Source organism: Oncorhynchus kisutch, linkage group LG10, assembly GCF_002021735.2.
Source record: "Oncorhynchus kisutch isolate 150728-3 linkage group LG10, Okis_V2, whole genome shotgun sequence".
NCBI lineage: Eukaryota > Metazoa > Chordata > Actinopteri > Salmoniformes > Salmonidae > Oncorhynchus > Oncorhynchus kisutch.
Window position 1 is genome coordinate 34,183,893 of NC_034183.2, and position 18,049 is coordinate 34,201,941.

The window sequence follows — 18,049 nt, forward strand, 5'->3', positions numbered from 1 at the left end:
CTTATTTACCAGCCTAACCCCATCAAAGCAATATGCTCTCTTCCTTGTCTCCTCTTATTTATCCTGAGCTTTTCTCCTTCAAAAACAGAAAATAGCCCAGCTTGACAACAAAAAAATAAACCAAGCAGCGTTGAATAATTTTGCACCGCCAGAGTAGGACAAGGTTATTAAAACTCCACACAGTGTGTAACAGATATTATATTCCCCAGCCAGCCCATTATCAGCATCAAAACCTCATCCTGTCAAGTTGTTTCAATGAGTTAGCCTTCAACCCATTGATGCTTATGTCAAATGGTCATACTTCCAGCAGAATTTGCAGTGCCAATGGGAAAAGATGAGTGTCAACAAATTGAAGTTTATATCAACATATGGAAGTCATTACAGTCAATTGGAAAAGATAAGTGTCACAGGAATTAAGTTTATGTCATTACATTGCAATCAATGGGAAAATATGAGTTTCAAAGGGTTGATTCCTATGTCAATATATTGCAGTCAATGGAAAAAAAATGTGTCACAGTATTGATGCTTATTTCAATGTGTTGTATTCAATGGCAAAAAAATGAGTGTCAACCAATTTACGCTTATGTCAATACATTGCATTCAATGGAAAAAGATGTCAACGAATTGACACTTATGTCAATACATTGCAGTCAATGGGAAAGATTAGCTTCCAACACTTGATGTTTCTGCCAATAGATTGCATTCAATGGGAAAAGGAAAGTGTCACAGGATTCATTGCTAAATATACTAGGTGATACATTTGTTCCAGTCTATGAAAGAGTACAACTCGTGTGGAGCGGTGCTTCGTGCTTTTGCTCCGTCTCTCCTCCAAGGTTGCCTTTTATTAAAGGGACCTAACAACACAAAATCTTTTGGGAAAAACTGAAAGAACTGACCAGACTGTAATGGCTTCAATTGATTTCTTTCACCAACACGAATTTGACGATGGAGCATTTTTTGATGTTCTATTAGCTACATAGTGACATTCAACCATACATGGTTCAACGTGAATATAGTGAAGAGGATTCGAAACAAAGAGCTCAGCTACAGCCAATGCCAGCACCAAGTGGGGAGATCACAAATACGTTGGATAGCTAAGTATAAGTTATTTTCATGCAAGCCAACTAGCTAGCTAGCTAACTTTAGTTGATCTACTGAATCCCATATTGTGTATCGCTGGCTAACATTCTACTGTGTTACATTTTTCAATTTGCTAACTTAGATAGCTAATTAGTTAATTTAGCGAAACAACTACCGGTAGCCATAACTATGACTAAAAAGAGAAGAGGTTTTAAAACCAGAGATCTATTGTATCTCTTTTGTAAAAACCTCTTCTCTTTTTAGTCGTAGGTATGGCTACTAAACAGCATGCTACAAAGTTACAACCAGCCACCTAAAGCTAGGTTTACCAGCAAACATTAGCAAATGACCGGAGTTGGCTAGCTAGTTAGCCTGGCGCCTCCTAACTTGCTATGTGCGAGGTCTCATGTATGTAACTTGCTGGCAAAAAAGTATAACATCAGCAACTGTAAATAATTTACTATGTAGCTAAGTAACATAATTGACAAGGGTTGACATTGGTTATGATTATGACAGTGAAATTGTTAGGTTACTTGTTAGATATTACTGCATGACCGAAACTAGAAGCACAAACATTTCGCTACTCTCGCATTAACATCTGCTAACCATGTGTATGTGACAAATAAAACTTGATTTGATTTGATTACAATCTGATCATACTTCCTAGGCATGATGCAACATACGATTCCAAACAGGTGTAAATAACAATATTTGGCTATCCAGCAAGCTAGGTAGCTAATTTTACACTGTAGAAAAACAATCCAACAATTTACTGTTGTAAATCTCTAAAACTGACAAGCTGGTTTTATTAGAAAAATATTTACCTAAGCATGCCTGATAGACATGGCTGTAGCTAGATACTGTCTTTGGGACAGAAACAAGCAACCAGAAATCAGCAAGGGACATGGTCTGCTCACTATACAAAAGTTGAGGGTTATGCCATATTTCTTTTTATGCGGCTAGATATTGTTCTAAATGAAATATCTGTGCTTGTGCACATTCAGTTAGCCTACCCTAATGTTGATGTTATGCTGTATAATGGAGTATAATATATATATATATTTGTAGTCTAGACAGTACCGTGTGGTGCCTGGGCTTCTTCCTGGAGTGGATTCTAGATGGAGAGAAACACAATAATTTTACCTGCATGTGTCATTGTAGCAGAACTGTATCCAGTGAACTGTATCCCTCTCAATGGATTGGACATCATTCTGGATTTCAAGCAGTAGATCTCTCAAGAGAGCTGAATGAGAGTTGGATCATGGCAAAACCCCTCCCATAGTTTTCTGATCAACAGATGTCTGCACTTTACACCTCAGACACTCTCTAAATCACTCTTTAACTTTACTACACTTATCATACTGTATTTTACTACTGTATCTCTAAAGTTAGTCGGAAATTCTCTGTGCTACACCAAACAGTACTTATCCTGTAACTCCCAGTAATGGAAACCAAAATATTTGGTTTAATCACATTATGTGATGTAAAAATAATTTGCTACAGTTCTCTGCACTTTACTACACCTGAGACACACTCAGACACACTGAACTGTACTACACTGTTCATACTGTATTTTGTTTTGTTATGTTTACCATATAATATTCTTGTTGAATACTCAGTTCATTTTTCAGTTAGCATTAAATAATGTACACTAACTTGTATTTTAGATTTTGACAAATAAACATTCTTTGGATACAGTAGCAAGAAAAAGTATGTGAACCCTTTGGAAATACCTGGATGTATGCATAAATTGGTAATACAATTGGATCTGATCTCATCTAGGTCACAACAATAGACAAATACAGTCTGCTTAAACTAATGGAACATGCTAACATCTCTATCAAAGAATGAACAAAAAAACATGTTTACTCTGCTGAAGGTAGCTATCAGATTAGCAGTGACTGCCATGGCATAGGCAAAATTGATTGACAGTTTGTTTCCAAAAGATACAAAAACACAAAAGTGGCACAGCGGTCTAAAGCTCTGCATCTCAGTGCTAGAGGCGTCACTACATTCCCTGGTTCAATCCCGGACTGTATCACAACCGACGGTAATCGGGAGTCCCATAGGGCGGTGCACAATTGGCAGAATCATTCGGGTTAGGGGAGGGTTTGGCTGAGGTAGGTCGTCATTGTAAAATAAGAAGTTAACTGACTTGCCTGGTAAAATAAAAATGTTGATTTAGCTGATGACTTTCAGAGTTCAATACAGGACTTAAATGTTAGCTAGCTAGATAATATACCTAGTCCAGCTAGGTTAGCTAATGTTATGTTAGGTTGTGAGTGACCCACAGTTGATGCTTATACCTTTCAGTTAATGGGAAAGATGAGCATCAACCAATTGACACTTATGTCAATACATTGCATCCAACTGGAGTTTGTTAAAGCAGATGGTTATACACCATAGGTTGTGCTCGGGTGTGACTCAAGGATACATTTTAGGGCCCCTGTTGTTTATTGTCTATCAAATCAAATCACATTTTATTGGTCACATACACATGGTTAACAGATGTTTTGCGAGTGTAGCGAGATGCTTATGCTTCTAGATCCGACAGTGCAGCAGTATCTAATAGGTCATATCTAACATTTCCACAACAAAACCTAATACACACAATCTAGTGAAGGAATGGGATGAGAATATATAAGTATAGAATATATGGATGTGCAGTGACAGAGTGGCTAAGATGCAATAGATAGTAAAGAATAGATAGTGAAAGATATAGTATACAGTATATACATATCAGATGAGTAACGCGAGATATTCAAACATTCTTAAAGTGACATTATTAAAGTGACTAGTGTTCCATTTATTACAGTGGCCAATGATATCAAGTCTGTAGGTAGGCAGCCGCCTCTCTGTGCTAGTGGTGGCTATTTAACAATCTGATGGCCTTGAGATAGAAGCTGTTTTTCAATCTCTCTGTCCCAGCTTTGATACACCTGTACTGACCTCGCTTCTCGATGGAATTGGGGTGAACAGGTAGTGGCTCAGGTGGTTATTGTCCTTGATGATCTTTTTTGCCTTCCTGTGACATTGGGTGTTGTAGATTTCCTGGAGGGCAGGTAGTTTGCCTCCGGTGATGCGTTGTGCAGACCGCACCATCCTCTGGAGAGTTCTGCAGTTGTGGGCGGTGCAGTTACCGTCCCAGGTGGTGATACAGCTCGGCAGGATGCTCTCAATTGTACACCTGTAAAAGTTAGTGAGGATTAGTGAGGGTTTTCCGTGACAAACCAAGTTTTCCTGGCACCACACTCCGAGGGCCCTCACCACTAACCAAGCCTACCACTGTAGTGCCATCTGCAAACTTGATGATTGAGTTGGAGGCGTGCATGGCCATGCAGTCGTGGGTGAACAGGGAGTACAAGAGAGGGCTGAGAACGCACCCTTGTGGGGCCCCAGTGTTGAGGATCAGCGAAGTGGAGATGTTGTTTCCTACCTTCACCACCTGGGGGCGGCGCGTCAGGAAGTCCAGGACCCAGTTGCTCAGGGCGGGGTTGAGACCCAGGGTCTCATGCTTAATGATGAGTTTGGAGGGTACTATGGTGTTGAATGCTGAGCTGTAGTCAATGAACAGTATTCTTATATAGGTATTCCTCTTGTCCAGATGGGATAGGGCAGTGTGCAGTGTGATGGGTATTGCATCGTCTGTGGACCTATTGGGGCGGTAAGCAAATTGAAGTGGGTCTAGGGTAACAGGTAGGGTGAAGGTGATATGATCCTTGACTAGTCTCTCAAAGCACTTCATGATTATTTCAACAACATTGGGAGACATATTGAGACAGCCGATGTACATATTTTATGCGGATGACACTGTTCTCTATTCAAGTGGCAGCAGTCTGACTTTGGCTTTTGAAAAAGGTCAAACAGCTTTTAACATCATTCAACAGAATCTGTACAATTTGAAGCTTGTTCTGAATTCCTTTAAAACAAATTGCATGGTATTTTCCAGTACTAAACACAAAAAAACATGCAATTACTACCTTGGAAGGACATTATATAGAGCAAGTCAAAACATACAAATATTTGGGAGATTGGGTGAATGAGACGTTGAGCTTCACCCATGTAGAACATTTTGTCAGGAAACTCAAGCTGCATATTGGGTTTTATTACCGGCACAACGCTTATTTTGTTTGCTAGAAAATAGTTGATTTGTTGCACTTTTCTCCCAGTGTTATGTGCAAGTCTCAAGCGCTACACTGAAGGCTATTGACTCTGTGTATCATACAGTGCTTCATTTTGTCACCAATCAGAGAGGTCTAAGTCACCATTGTAATCTCGACAGTGATGTCGGGTGGGCATCACTAGCAACACTGGTACATTCTTATTTATAAACACAGAAATGGTCAGATCTCAAACTTGTTTCATGCTAACAGTCCCAAAATTAGAACTGAACATGGAAAACGTTTCTTTAATTACCCAGCCCCCCTGGTTTTGCAATTCCCTCCAACCCAACCTAAAACTGGTGTCCCTGGAGGATTTCAAAGGATAAATATATGAACAGGTTGTTGAGAGATGTAGTTGTTTCTAGTTGTCACCCGATGTCACTGCCCACTGGGCACAGACATCAGTTCAACATCTTTTGATTTACTTTTGGTTCACATGAATCAAAACATTTCACCCGGTCATTGGATTTAGGTTCAAATTTTGGTGAAATTCCCTTAATTTGATTGTTTTGCAAATCAAATCTGTTTTGCACGTTGATTCAACATCATCACATTTCATTTTTTGTTTGAAATGATGTGGAAACAACGATGATTCAACCATTTTTGGTCCAGTGGGACGTTTCCAATGCCCTATGTAAGGGAAGCATGTTGTTTTACTTCACACACACCACACACATGCCTGCATGCACACATACACATCCACTGTTTGTTTGCTGTTGTATTTGTGCTGATGCCAGTGTCTTCTGTCTGTGTTGTCCATTTCGTCTTACATTGTATTTTTTGTTTTGTTTTATCCCAGCTCCCATGCACACAGTAGGCATTTTGCATCTTTCCAGGCTGTTATTGTATGCAAGAATTTGTTCTCACATTTTGTTTAGAATTTCAGTTATGGCTAATAACTTCAAAAGTAGCTGGTATCTGAAATCCTTTAATATTTGAATTGTTGTCAATCTTTATTAAGTGGGATATACAGTTGAAGTCGGAAGTTTACATACACTTAGGTTGGAGTCACTAAAACTCGTTTTTCAAAAACTCCACAATTTCCTTTTAATTTTTCCAACAATTGTTTACAGATAGATTATTTCACTTATAATTCACTGGATCACAATTCCAGTGGGGCAGAAGTTTACATGCACTAAGTTGACTGTGCCTTTAAACAGCTTGGAAAATTCCAGAAAATTATGTTATGGCTTTAGAAGCTTCTGATAGGCTAATTGACATTGTTTGAGTCAATTGGAGGTGTACCTGTGGATGTATTTCAAGGCCTACCTTCAAACTCAGTGCCTCTTTGCTTGACATTATGGGAAAATCTAAAGAAATCAGCCAAGACCTCAGAAAAATAATTGTAGACCTCCACATGTCTTTTTCATCCTTGGGAGCAATTTCCAAACAACTGAAGGTACCTCGTTCATCTGTACAAACAATAGTATGCAAGTATAAACACCACAGGACCACGCAGCCGTCATATCGCTCAGGAAGGAGATGCATTCTGTCTCCTAGAGATGAATGTACTTTTGTGCGAAAAGTGCAAATCAATCCCAGAACAACAGCAAAGGACCTTGTGAAGATGCTGCAAGGAAACAGGTACAAAGTATCTATATCCACAGTAAAACGAGTCCTATATTGGCATAGCAAGGAAGAAGCCACTTCTCCAAAACCGCCATAAAAAAGCCAGACTATGGTTTGCAACTGTACATGGGGACAAAGATCCAACTTTTTGGAGAAATGTCCTCTAGTCTGATGAAACAAAAATAGAACTCTTTGGCCATAATGACCATTGTTATGTTTGGAGGAAAAAGGGTTAGAGCTTGCAAGCTGAAGTACACCATCCCAACCGTGAAGCACGGAGGTGACAGCATCATTTTGTGGGGGTGCTTTGCTGCAGGAGGGACTGGTGCACTTCACAAAATAGATGGCGTCATGAGGCAGGAAAATTATGTGGATATATTGAAGCAACATCTCAAGACATCAGTCAGGATGTTAAAGCTTGATCGCAAATGGGTCTTCCAAATGGACAATGACCCCAAGCATACTTACAAAGTGGCGGCAAAATGGCTTAAGGACAACAAAGTCAAGGTATTGGAGTGGCCATCACAATGCCCTGACCTCAGTTCTATCGAAAACTTGTGGGAAGAACTGAAAAAGTGTGTGCGAGCAAGGAGGCCTACAAACCTGACTCAGTCACACCAGCTCTGTCAGGAGGAATGTGCCAGAATTCTCCCAACTTTTTGTGGGAAGCTTGTGGAAGACTTCCCAAAACATTTGACCCAAGTTAAACAATTTAAAGGCAATGCTACCAAATACTAATTGATTGTATGTTAACTTCTGACCCACTGGGAATGTGATGAAAGAAATATAAGCTGAAATAAATCATTCTCTCTACTATTATTCTGACATTTCACATTCTTGACATAAAGTGATGATCCTAACTGACCTAAGACAGGGACTTTTTACTAGGATTAAATGTCAGGAATTGTGAAAAACTGAGTTTAAATGTATTTGGCTAAGGTGCATGCAAACTTCCAATTTCAACTGTATACCCGGATTATGAAGGGCACAGATTGACAAGGCAATGTGCAACTAACAGACTATGGAGAAATAGTCAGAACTATGTAGAAATAATTAGGCCCAGGCTACACCTTGTTCTTTACCCTAGTTCGACAGTAAACAAAATAACATCAATCATGCAAGATCAGGTAGACAGCAGTCTACACAATAAGCAGCAAACACATCCACATCAATTCAATATTGCTTTCTGTAGTCGAGCACATCAAGGAACAGAATCCTATGTGCCTGTTTGGTTATAGTTCATCCTTTAATCTAATATACTACATTTGCCATTTAAAAACACATTACAGGGGAAGAACACTATACAAAGCCTATCCAACAAACATATATATTGTCTCATGGAGTAAAAGGTCATTAATCATGCGCAATCATGCAATGGACACATTTTGAAATGTCCAAAGAACAGAGAGAATCTAATCTGAATGAACATCTATATATAAAAATATTGTCGAAAATAATGTTATATGGTTTATAATCTGGAAAAAATGGTCTTTCAACTGTCTAAATTGTCTTTCAAACCTTTTCCCCCTCAGGAGACTGAAAATATTTGGCATGGTTCCCCAGATCCTCAAAAAGTTCTACAGCTGCACCATCGAGAGTATTCTAACCGGTGGCATCACCGCCTGTTATGGCAACTGCTCGGCATCTGACCATAAGGTGCTACAGAGGGTGGTGTGTATGGCCCAGTACATCACTGGGGCCAAGCTTCCTGCATTCCAGGACCTAAATAATAGGCAGTGTCAGAGGAAAGCACATAAAATTGTCAAAGACTCCAGTCACCCAAGTTATAGACTGTTTTCTCTGCTACGGCAAGGCAAGCGCTAACAGAGCACCAAGTTACATAGCCTCATTATTGTTATTCTTATTGTGTTACTTTTTATTATAATTTTTTATTTTAGTCTCTTTGGTAAATATGTTCTTAACTCTTCTTGAACTACACTGTTGGTTAAGGGCTTGTAAGTAAGCATTTCACGATAAGGTCTAAACTTGTTGTTTTCGGCGCATGTGACAAATAAAGTTTGATTTGATTTCAAATTCAGTGCAAATTTTTCTCTGTCTGCTTGCCTGCCTGCCTCCATAGCTGCCTGTCTGTCTGTCTGCCTTTGTGTCTGTCCTGCCTGCCTGCCCGTCTATCTGCCTGTCTGTCTGTCTGTCTGTCTGTCTGACTGCCTGCGTCTGTCTGTGGATATTTCTGTCTGTATGTACCCCTGTCTGTCTGCAGTCTGCCTGTCTGCCGGCGTCTGTCTGTCTGTATGTCTGTGATGTCTGGATGTCTGTCTGGCTGTCTGTCCCTCTGTCTGTTTGTGAGTGTATATGTATGTTTGTCTGTCTGTGACTGAGTCTTTCACCAATTTACCCATTGCGGCTGTGGACTTACGCATCAATGCACTTGATGCATATCAATATGTCAATATCCTGTCTGTGGAGGTGGGAGAGAGATGAGAGTAGGGGTTGGGAGGAAAATAAGGAGGGAGAGAGAATGGAGGGGATGGAGGGAGTGAAGGTTGTAGGGGGAGAGAGAGGAGGGATGGGAGAGAGAGAGTCAACAGACAGGGGTGGGACAGAGGAAGGAGAGGGAGAGATTATTAAAGAGGAAGAAGGGGAATTAGAGAATAGAGAGAGAGCAAGAGAGAGCTATGTCTTTATTTCTGTCTGTGAGTTTATAGGTATGTCTGTCTGTAAGTCTTTCATCAATTTACCGATTGCAGCCTTATCACCATATTTTCCCATTGACTGCAATGTATTGACGTACAAATCGATTTGTTGATACTCATCTTTTCCCATTGAGTTGAAATGTATTGAGGTAAGCGTTAATTAGTTAACTTTGATCTTTTCCCATTGAATGCAATGTATTGACAAAAGCGTTAATTGGTTGAGACTCCTCTTTTCTGATTGACTGCAAATGTACTGACATAAGCATCAATTGGTTGATACTCATCTTTGCCCATTGACTACAATGTATTGGCATGTGTCAGTTGGTTGAAGCTCATCTATTCCAATTGACTGGAATGTATTGACATAACCATCAATTGGTTGACACTCATCTTTTCCATTAAACGCAATGTATTGACATAAGCATCGACACTGTGACACATATGTTTTGCAAGAGTGTGCAAAGCTGTCATCAAGGCCAAGGTGGCTACTTTGAAGAATCTCAAATATAATAAATATTTTGATTTGTTTAACACTTTTTTGGTTACTACATGATTCCATATGTATTGTTTCATAGTTTTGATGTCTTCACTATTATTCTACAATGTAGAAAATAGTAAAAAATAAAGAAAAACTCTGTAATGAGTAGGTGTGTCCTACTCATTACTACACAATTCCTTATGTATTGTTTCATAGTTTTGATGTCTTCACTATTATTCTATAATGTAGAAAATTGTAAAAGCTGCACACACTCATCTCCTCCAGGACTGCCTCGCAGAAGAAATACCAGGCCAGAGAACACACAGAGAACGAGAGACACAGAGAAGAGATTGAACTTCACTGAGTTCGCCCCATTAGCTTTCATTATACTGCATAGATCAAAGATTTTTTTTGTGATTGAATCAACATTATACCAGACCCTTTTCAATACAACAAACCAAAAACAAATCTAACTTTGGAAGATTGAGTCTGTGATTTTGTTATAGGCAGAGCCAGAGCTCAATGGAGTAGAATATACGGAGTAGCCCGTGAGCAGTCTTTCAATCACTTGCAAGTGAATGCGCTTTGCACTTTTCAGATCAGTTCAGATCAGAGCACAAAGCCATGCATGTGCACATTGTTGATATTCTTTGCTAGTTAGCGAGTTATTAGCCTTGTTTTTAGATAAGTATAGCTCAGCAATGGGGAATAACTTCTTCCTACGAGAGCACAAAATGTTTAGGCCACATTTCAAGCTGTTTTTGAAAAGCCAGTCAGGTAAAAAGCTATGTCTTAATTAAAGGGGCAGTGTTGTATTTTGAGACAGGCTTGAGAATGCAGTGGGGTAGCCTACATTGTCGAATTCTCTATATGGTAATAATAATACAGTTTATTTTGCAAAGTGGTTTCTTGCATCGTACAACACAATGCAGTTTACAGTAACCTATTTGGCCCATGGTGTTACAGACCAAGTAAAAAAATCATTAATTCATGTCAAACCCTTTGTGATGGAAAAGTCTCATGCAATGTAGGGCTTCAGTGAACACTGCATATAGGCTACTGTAGACTATATCATAGAAATCAAAGGTATGTCTGTGTGAAAATGTTACGGGATTTGCTCCATTGGTTTTGTTGGTAGGCCTACATTATGCTCAAATAGCCACGATAACCTATTGGCTACTGTCTAAAACTGTAAGGGTACAGCCTGTGTTCACTGTAAAATGTGAGCTGGAAGTTGCACAAAATTCAATTTCCTGCTCACAAGACCTAAAATCTGCTCAGTGCCACCAAAAACCTGAGGGAATACTGCATGTAACTACTACATAATGTTTTTGAGGTTTACCTTTGCATTGTGTAACCCATTCTAGAGATGTTTGCCCAGACTGAGGGTATGACTAATCTCTGGCATTTGATTCCTCACAAAAGACTACTTTTGACCAGAGCCCTATATGTCTGTCTGTCTGTCTGCCTGACTGTCTGCCTGCCTGCCTGTCTCTACCTGTCTGTCTGCCTGCCTGCCTGCCTGCCTGCCTGCCTGCCTGCCTGCCTGCCTGCCTGCCTGCCTGCCTGTCTGCCTGTCTGCCTGCCTGCCTGCCTGCCTGCCTGTCTGCCTGTCTGTCTGTCTGTCTGCCTGTCTGTCTGTCTGCCTGCGTAAGTCTTTCACCAATTTACCCATTGCAGCTTTCTCACCATATTTTACCATAGACTGCAATGTATTGACATAAGCATCGATTGGTCTAAGCTCATCTTTTCCCATTAACTGGAATGTATTGACATAAGCATCAATTGGTTGACACCCATCTTTTCCGCTTGAATACAATGTATTGACATAAGTGTACAACACTGACACATACTGTATTTTTTCCCCGTTGACTGCAATGTTGCCCCAGCATGGGTCAGTTTATATATCCCACATGTTGTGAGCAATTGTTCTAAACAGTTGGGTTACATGCTCATCAAACCAGACGTGCACGTGCATCCGTGTGCGCCATCGCGCACGTTGATTTTGTTCACCCACACCAAAAGCGATCAGGACGCGCAGGTTGAAATATCAAAACAAACTCTGAACCAATTATATTAATTTGGGGAAAGGTCAAAAAGCATTATACATTTATGGCAATTTAGCTAGCTAGCTTTCTGTTGCTGGCTAATTTGTCCTGGGATATAAACATTGGGTTGTTACTTTACCTGAACTGCACAAGGTCCACTACTCCGACAATTAATCCACAGATAAAACGGTAAACCTTCCTTCAGGCTTCTTTTTCTTCTTTGGACTTTATATGATGGTTGGCAACCAACTTTACGGTGCATTACTACAACTGACTGGAGTGAGGACCTCAGTTAATCTTTCAATCACCCACGTGGGTATATGCTCCTAAAAACAAATGAGGAAATTGGAGAGGCTGGACTTGCAGCTCGTTGAGCGTCACAAACAGAACCAATTTCTATTTTAGCGACCGGCCACGCAGACGCTTGCTGATGCGTGCGAGCAGTGTGGGTGCAACGATTGAATAACATGTAGGTGTACATTCATTTTGGTGGTCAGCATGTTTTTCTTATCACATTGCTACTAGGGGCGTTTTCCAAAGGGTTAAAAAAGCTTGAATCTTCCCAAATTCTTCCCAATCTTCCCAAACATGGCATTTGAAGTCCATCAACTCAAAAACATTTGTTGGCCTCCTTTTGGATACAATGGTCTCACAGTTTTAGAAACTAAGAGCCTTGTTAGAATGAATTCTGAAGAGGATATTGGTTGCATTTTTTTTTTAAATGATTGACTTGAAACAGTCTGTATCTGTCTGCCTGTGTGCCTGCCTGCCTGTGTGCCTGCCTGTCTGTCTGCCTGTCTGGGAGTGGATATGTCTGTCTGCCAGACTGAATGTATGGCTAATCTCTGGCATTTGATTCCTCACAAAGACAGAGGTTGTGTCTCAAATGGCACCCCATGTACCATATAGGGAACAAGAAGCCATTTGGGCCCAGCACGGTTCTTAGAGGGCTAAGGTGAGGTGTCTATTATACACATCAATCTGGTCCCTGTGCTCTGAGAATTTGAGTGGATTAAAGATTGATGTTCAATGAGAGCTGCACTCAGTGAACAAAATCCTTCGTATTGTTTTTTTTCCCCCTCTTCAACCATCAGTCATATTGGATGAGGTCTGCATTAAAAAGCTATCTCTGAGGTCCGCATTTAAAAAGCTATCTCTGTCCACAACGCTTTGTGGTTTCAAAATGCCCCCGGCCGCAATACTAGAGCATGTGAGGTGCAGCCAAGCTCACATGGAAAATCAAATAATGTTTTTGATAAATAGATAAATCAAATACATAAATAGATGAATCAAATGTATCTGCATCATCTTTTTTTTTTATCTCTATGGTCTAGTCAGCTCACAAGTCAGAAAGTGGTCTCAGCTTGACCTCAGGCCATAGAGATAAAATCATTTCCGATTTGATTTTGTTCTGTACTATTTCTATTGTCCCTATTGTCTATTAAAGCGAGAGTTCACCCTAAAGTCTGTTGACTCAACTTGACCTTCGACCACCTCTTAGGTATTATGAAAACGTCTGAATATTGTGGTAAACTGTCCCATTAACTCCTCCAGGGGTCTCACACATTAGCTCTTAGCAGGGCCATCAATATACATGTACTGTAATCCAAATGGCACCTTAATTATTCACTGTGTTGTACACTACTTTTGACCAGCACTCCGGTCAAAAGTACTGCACTATATAGAGAATAGCGTGCCATGGGATGCAGACTACTGGTTCATAGATCTCATAGGACCTTCATCAGAGTATCAAAGCAGGGAGGGAAGACTTGGGGCTTGACTGTGGCAGAAGCACTAGTCCAGTCTACTTCTCACAAAAATGCATATGTGATCTGTCAAGGTATTTTTAGGCTAAGGAAAGTAAACAGACTAGCTGTAGGCTAAATTACCATAAACACATTGACTTTCATAAACTTATTCCAAATATCTTTAGCAAATATGATTATTCTAACACATTATTGAATTAGCTAATTAGGTTTGGAAGGCATTGCTAAACTTGTTATCACATAAGTGTTGATAGAAAAAATGTCTGTTTTATCTCGTTTTTTAAAACGTAGTTGGTCAGTGATTTAACACTCTCTGACCCTTGCTTACCAATTTGTATTTGCCTGTAAAGCTGTAGCCTAACCACAAACTAAATGCCACAGAAATCCATCAAAACGTAATGTATCAAAACTCTTTGTTGAGAAAATGCTTTGTAAATGCAGCAGCGGTTCTCTACTGGCATGTGGTCATTTCATACATATTTTGCGCCATACATTTTGCACGCCACACTAAAAGGCTCTGCATGGTCAATCTGACATCTGCGGTGTTCGTACAGCATTTACTGCAATGTGGACTCTGCAGAAGTCAGAACATTCATACTTATTGCGCTTCGCGGAACAGAGCTGTTGTGAAGGAAGTTGTCAAGGAAGTGAGTTTGTGTTTATATAGGACCTCCCACCCACCCCCACCTACCGTCAACCAATCATGTCAATGCGGAGCTGTAAGGTCCCATCCATGGTGTTACAATATTTGGGAGGAGCACAGCGATGCGGTACAAAGCTCAATTTGGCCTCTGCATGCCTCCGGAGGCTCCGCAATTGCGTCACACCCTCCAAACCAAGCTTCTGACCATATTTTCAGATCAAGCATACCTTGGCTTTAATACTAATACTCTTTCCATTCATGCAATAGTTGATAAAAAATGACAACTACAAAGTAGACCTAAATATGCAGAAAGCTTAAATTCTCGTTAATCTAACTGCACTGTCCAATTTATAGTAGCTATTACAGTGAAAGCATATGTTTGTGGAGAGTGCACAGTTTTGAACTTTAAAAGTTATTAATAAACAAATTAGCCACATTAAGGTAGTCTTGATACAACATTTTAAACCGGAATTCAATGGTTCATTGGATCAGTCTAAAATGTTGCACATACACTGCTGCCATCTATTGGCCAAAATCTCAATTGCACCTGGGCTGGAATAAGACATAATGGCCTTTCTTTTGCATTTCAAAGATGTTGGTACAAAAACAATACAATTAACTTTTTTTCTTTGTATTATCTTTTACCAGATCTAATGTGTTATATTTTCCTGTATTCCTTTCACATTTCCACAAACGTCAAAGTGTTTTCTTTCAAATGGTATCAAGAATATGCATGTCCTTGCTTCAGGGCCTGAGCTACTGTAACGGCGTTCTTCGTTTGTCAAAAGAGAGTCGGACCGAAATGCAGCGTGGTGTTTACTCATGTTCTTTAATGAATGAAAGTGACGATACATGAAATAACTAAATAAATACAAAAAAACAACAAACGGAACGTGAAACCTAAATACAGCCTATCTGGTGAAACTACACAGAGACAGGAACAATCACCCACGAAATACAAAGCGAACTCAGGCTACCTAAATACGGTTCCCAATCAGAGGCAACGAGAAGCACCTGACTGCTGATTGAGAACCGCCTCAGGCAGCCAAGCCTATACAACACCCCTAATCAGCCGCGATCCCAAATACTACAAACCCCAATACGAAACACAACACACAAACCCATGTCACACCCTGGCCTGAACAAATAATTAAAGAAAACACAAAATACTAAGACCAAGGCGTGACAGAACCCCCCCCCCCCCCCCCCCCCCCCCCCAAGGTGCGGACTCCCGGACGCACCTCAAAACCATAGAGAGGGTCCGGGTGGGCGTCTGTCCATGGTGGCGGCTCCGGCTCGGGACGTGGACCCCACTCCATAAATGTCATAGTTCCTCCCCTTCGCGTCCTGGGATAATCCACCCTCGCTGCCGACCATGGCCTAATAGTCCTCACCCAGAACCCCACAGAACTGAGGAGCAGCTCGTGACTGAGGGGCATCTCGGGACTGAGGGACAGCTCGGGACTGAGGGGCAGCTCGGGACTGAGGGGCAGCTCGGGACTGAGGGGCAGCTCGGGACTGAGGCAGCTCGGGACTGAGGGGCAGCTCGGGACTGAGGGGCAGCTCGGGACTGAGGGGCAGCCCGGAACTGAGGGGCAGCCCGGAACTGAGGGGAAGCCCAGTACTGAGAGGAAGCCCAGTACTGAGAGGAAGCCCAGTACTGAGATGAAGCTCAGGTAGGTAGTAGGCTCCGGTAGATCCTGGCTGGCTGGCGGATCTGGAAGATTCAGGTTGACTAGCAGATCTGGAAGATTCTGGTTGACTAGCAGATCTGGAAGATTCTGGTTGACAGGCTGATCTGGAAGAATCTGGTTGACTGGCAGATCTAGAAGATCATGGCTGACTGGCGGATCTAGCTGCTCTATGCAGACTGACAGCTCTGACTGCTCCATGCAGACTGACAGCTCCCTGCAGACTGGCAGCTCCTTGCAGACTGACAGCTCTGACTGCTCCATGCAGGCTGACAGCTCCTTGCAGACTGGCAGCTCCTTGCAGACTGGCAGCTCCTTGCAGACTGACAGCTCCTTGCAGACTGGCAGCTCCCTGCAGACTGACAGCTCTGGCTGCTTCATGCTGACTGACAGCTCTAACTGCTCCATGCAGGCTGACAGCTCCTTGCAGACTGGCAGCTCCTTGCAGACTGACAGCTCCTTGCAGACTGACAGCTCCTTGCAGACTGACAGCTCCCTGCAGACTGGCAGCTCCTTGCAGACTGACAGCTCAGGCTGCTTCAAACAGGCAGGCTCCGGCAGCGCAGGAGGGAAGGAAGGCTCTGGCTGTGCTGAACAGGCGGGAGACTCTGACAGAGCAGGAGAGGCGAGGCGCACTGTAGGCCTGATGCGTGGTGCGGGCACTGGTGATACTGGAGCGAGGACACGCACAGGAAGCCTGGTGCGGGGAGCTGCTACCGGAGGACTGGTGTGTGGAGGTGGCTCTGGATAGACCGGACCGTGCAGGCGCACTGGAGCTCTTGAGCACCGAGCCTGCCCAAGCTTACCTGGCTCGATGCCCACTCTAGCCCGGCAAATACGAAGGGCTGGTATAAACCGTACCGGGCTATGCACCCGCACTGGAGACACCGTGCGCTCACTAGCATAACACGGTGCCTGCCCGGTCTCTTTAGCCCACCGGAAAGCACAGGGAGTTTGCGCAGGTCTCCTACCTGGCATAGCCATACTTCCTGTAAGCCCCCCCCCCAATAATTTTTTGGGGTTGCTTCTCGGGCTTCCTTGCCAACCGTGTTCCCTCGTATCGCCGGCTCCTATCTCCTGCTGCCTCTGCTTCCTCCTTGGGGCGGCGATATTCACCAGGCTGAGCCCAGGGTCCTCTTCCGTCTAATATCATCTCCCAAGACCAGAAGTCCTTATATCGCTGCTCCTCATGATTAACAGGGAGAGTTGGCTCAGGTCTGACTCCTGACTCTGCCACTCTCTCCCTGAGCCCCCCCCCCAATACATTTTTTGGGGTGACTTTCGGGTTTCGCTCTGCGCCACCGTGTTTTCCTTTTCAACTCCATTCGCCTATAGCCTTCTTCGCACTGCTCAAGCGAATCCCATGCGGGCTCCTGCACTCTCTCTGGGTCGGCCGCCCACCTGTCGATTTCTTCCCACGTCGTATACTCCATGCCATTGCTGTCCATAACGTCCTCCTTTCGCTGCTCCTGCTGTCGCTGCCTGTTACCACGCTGCTCGGTCCGTGTGTGGTGGGTGATTCTGTAACGGCGTTCTTCGTTTGTCAAAAGAGAGTCGGACCGAAATGCAGCGTGGTGGTTACTCATGTTCTTTAATGAATGAAAGTGACGATACATGAAATAACTAAATAAATACAAAAAAACAACAAACGGAACGTGAAACCTAAATACAGCCTATCTGGTGAAACTACACAGAGACAGGAACAATCACCCACGAAATACAAAGCGAACTCAGGCTACCTAAATACGGTTCCCAATCAGAGGCAACGAGAAGCACCTGACTGCTGATTGAGAACCGCCTCAGGCAGCCAAGCCTATACAACACCCCTAATCAGCCGCGATCCCAAATACTACAAACCCCAATACGAAACACAACACACAAACCCATGTCACACCCTGGCCTGAACAAATAATTAAAGAAAGAACACAAAATACTAAGACCAAGGCGTGACAGCTAC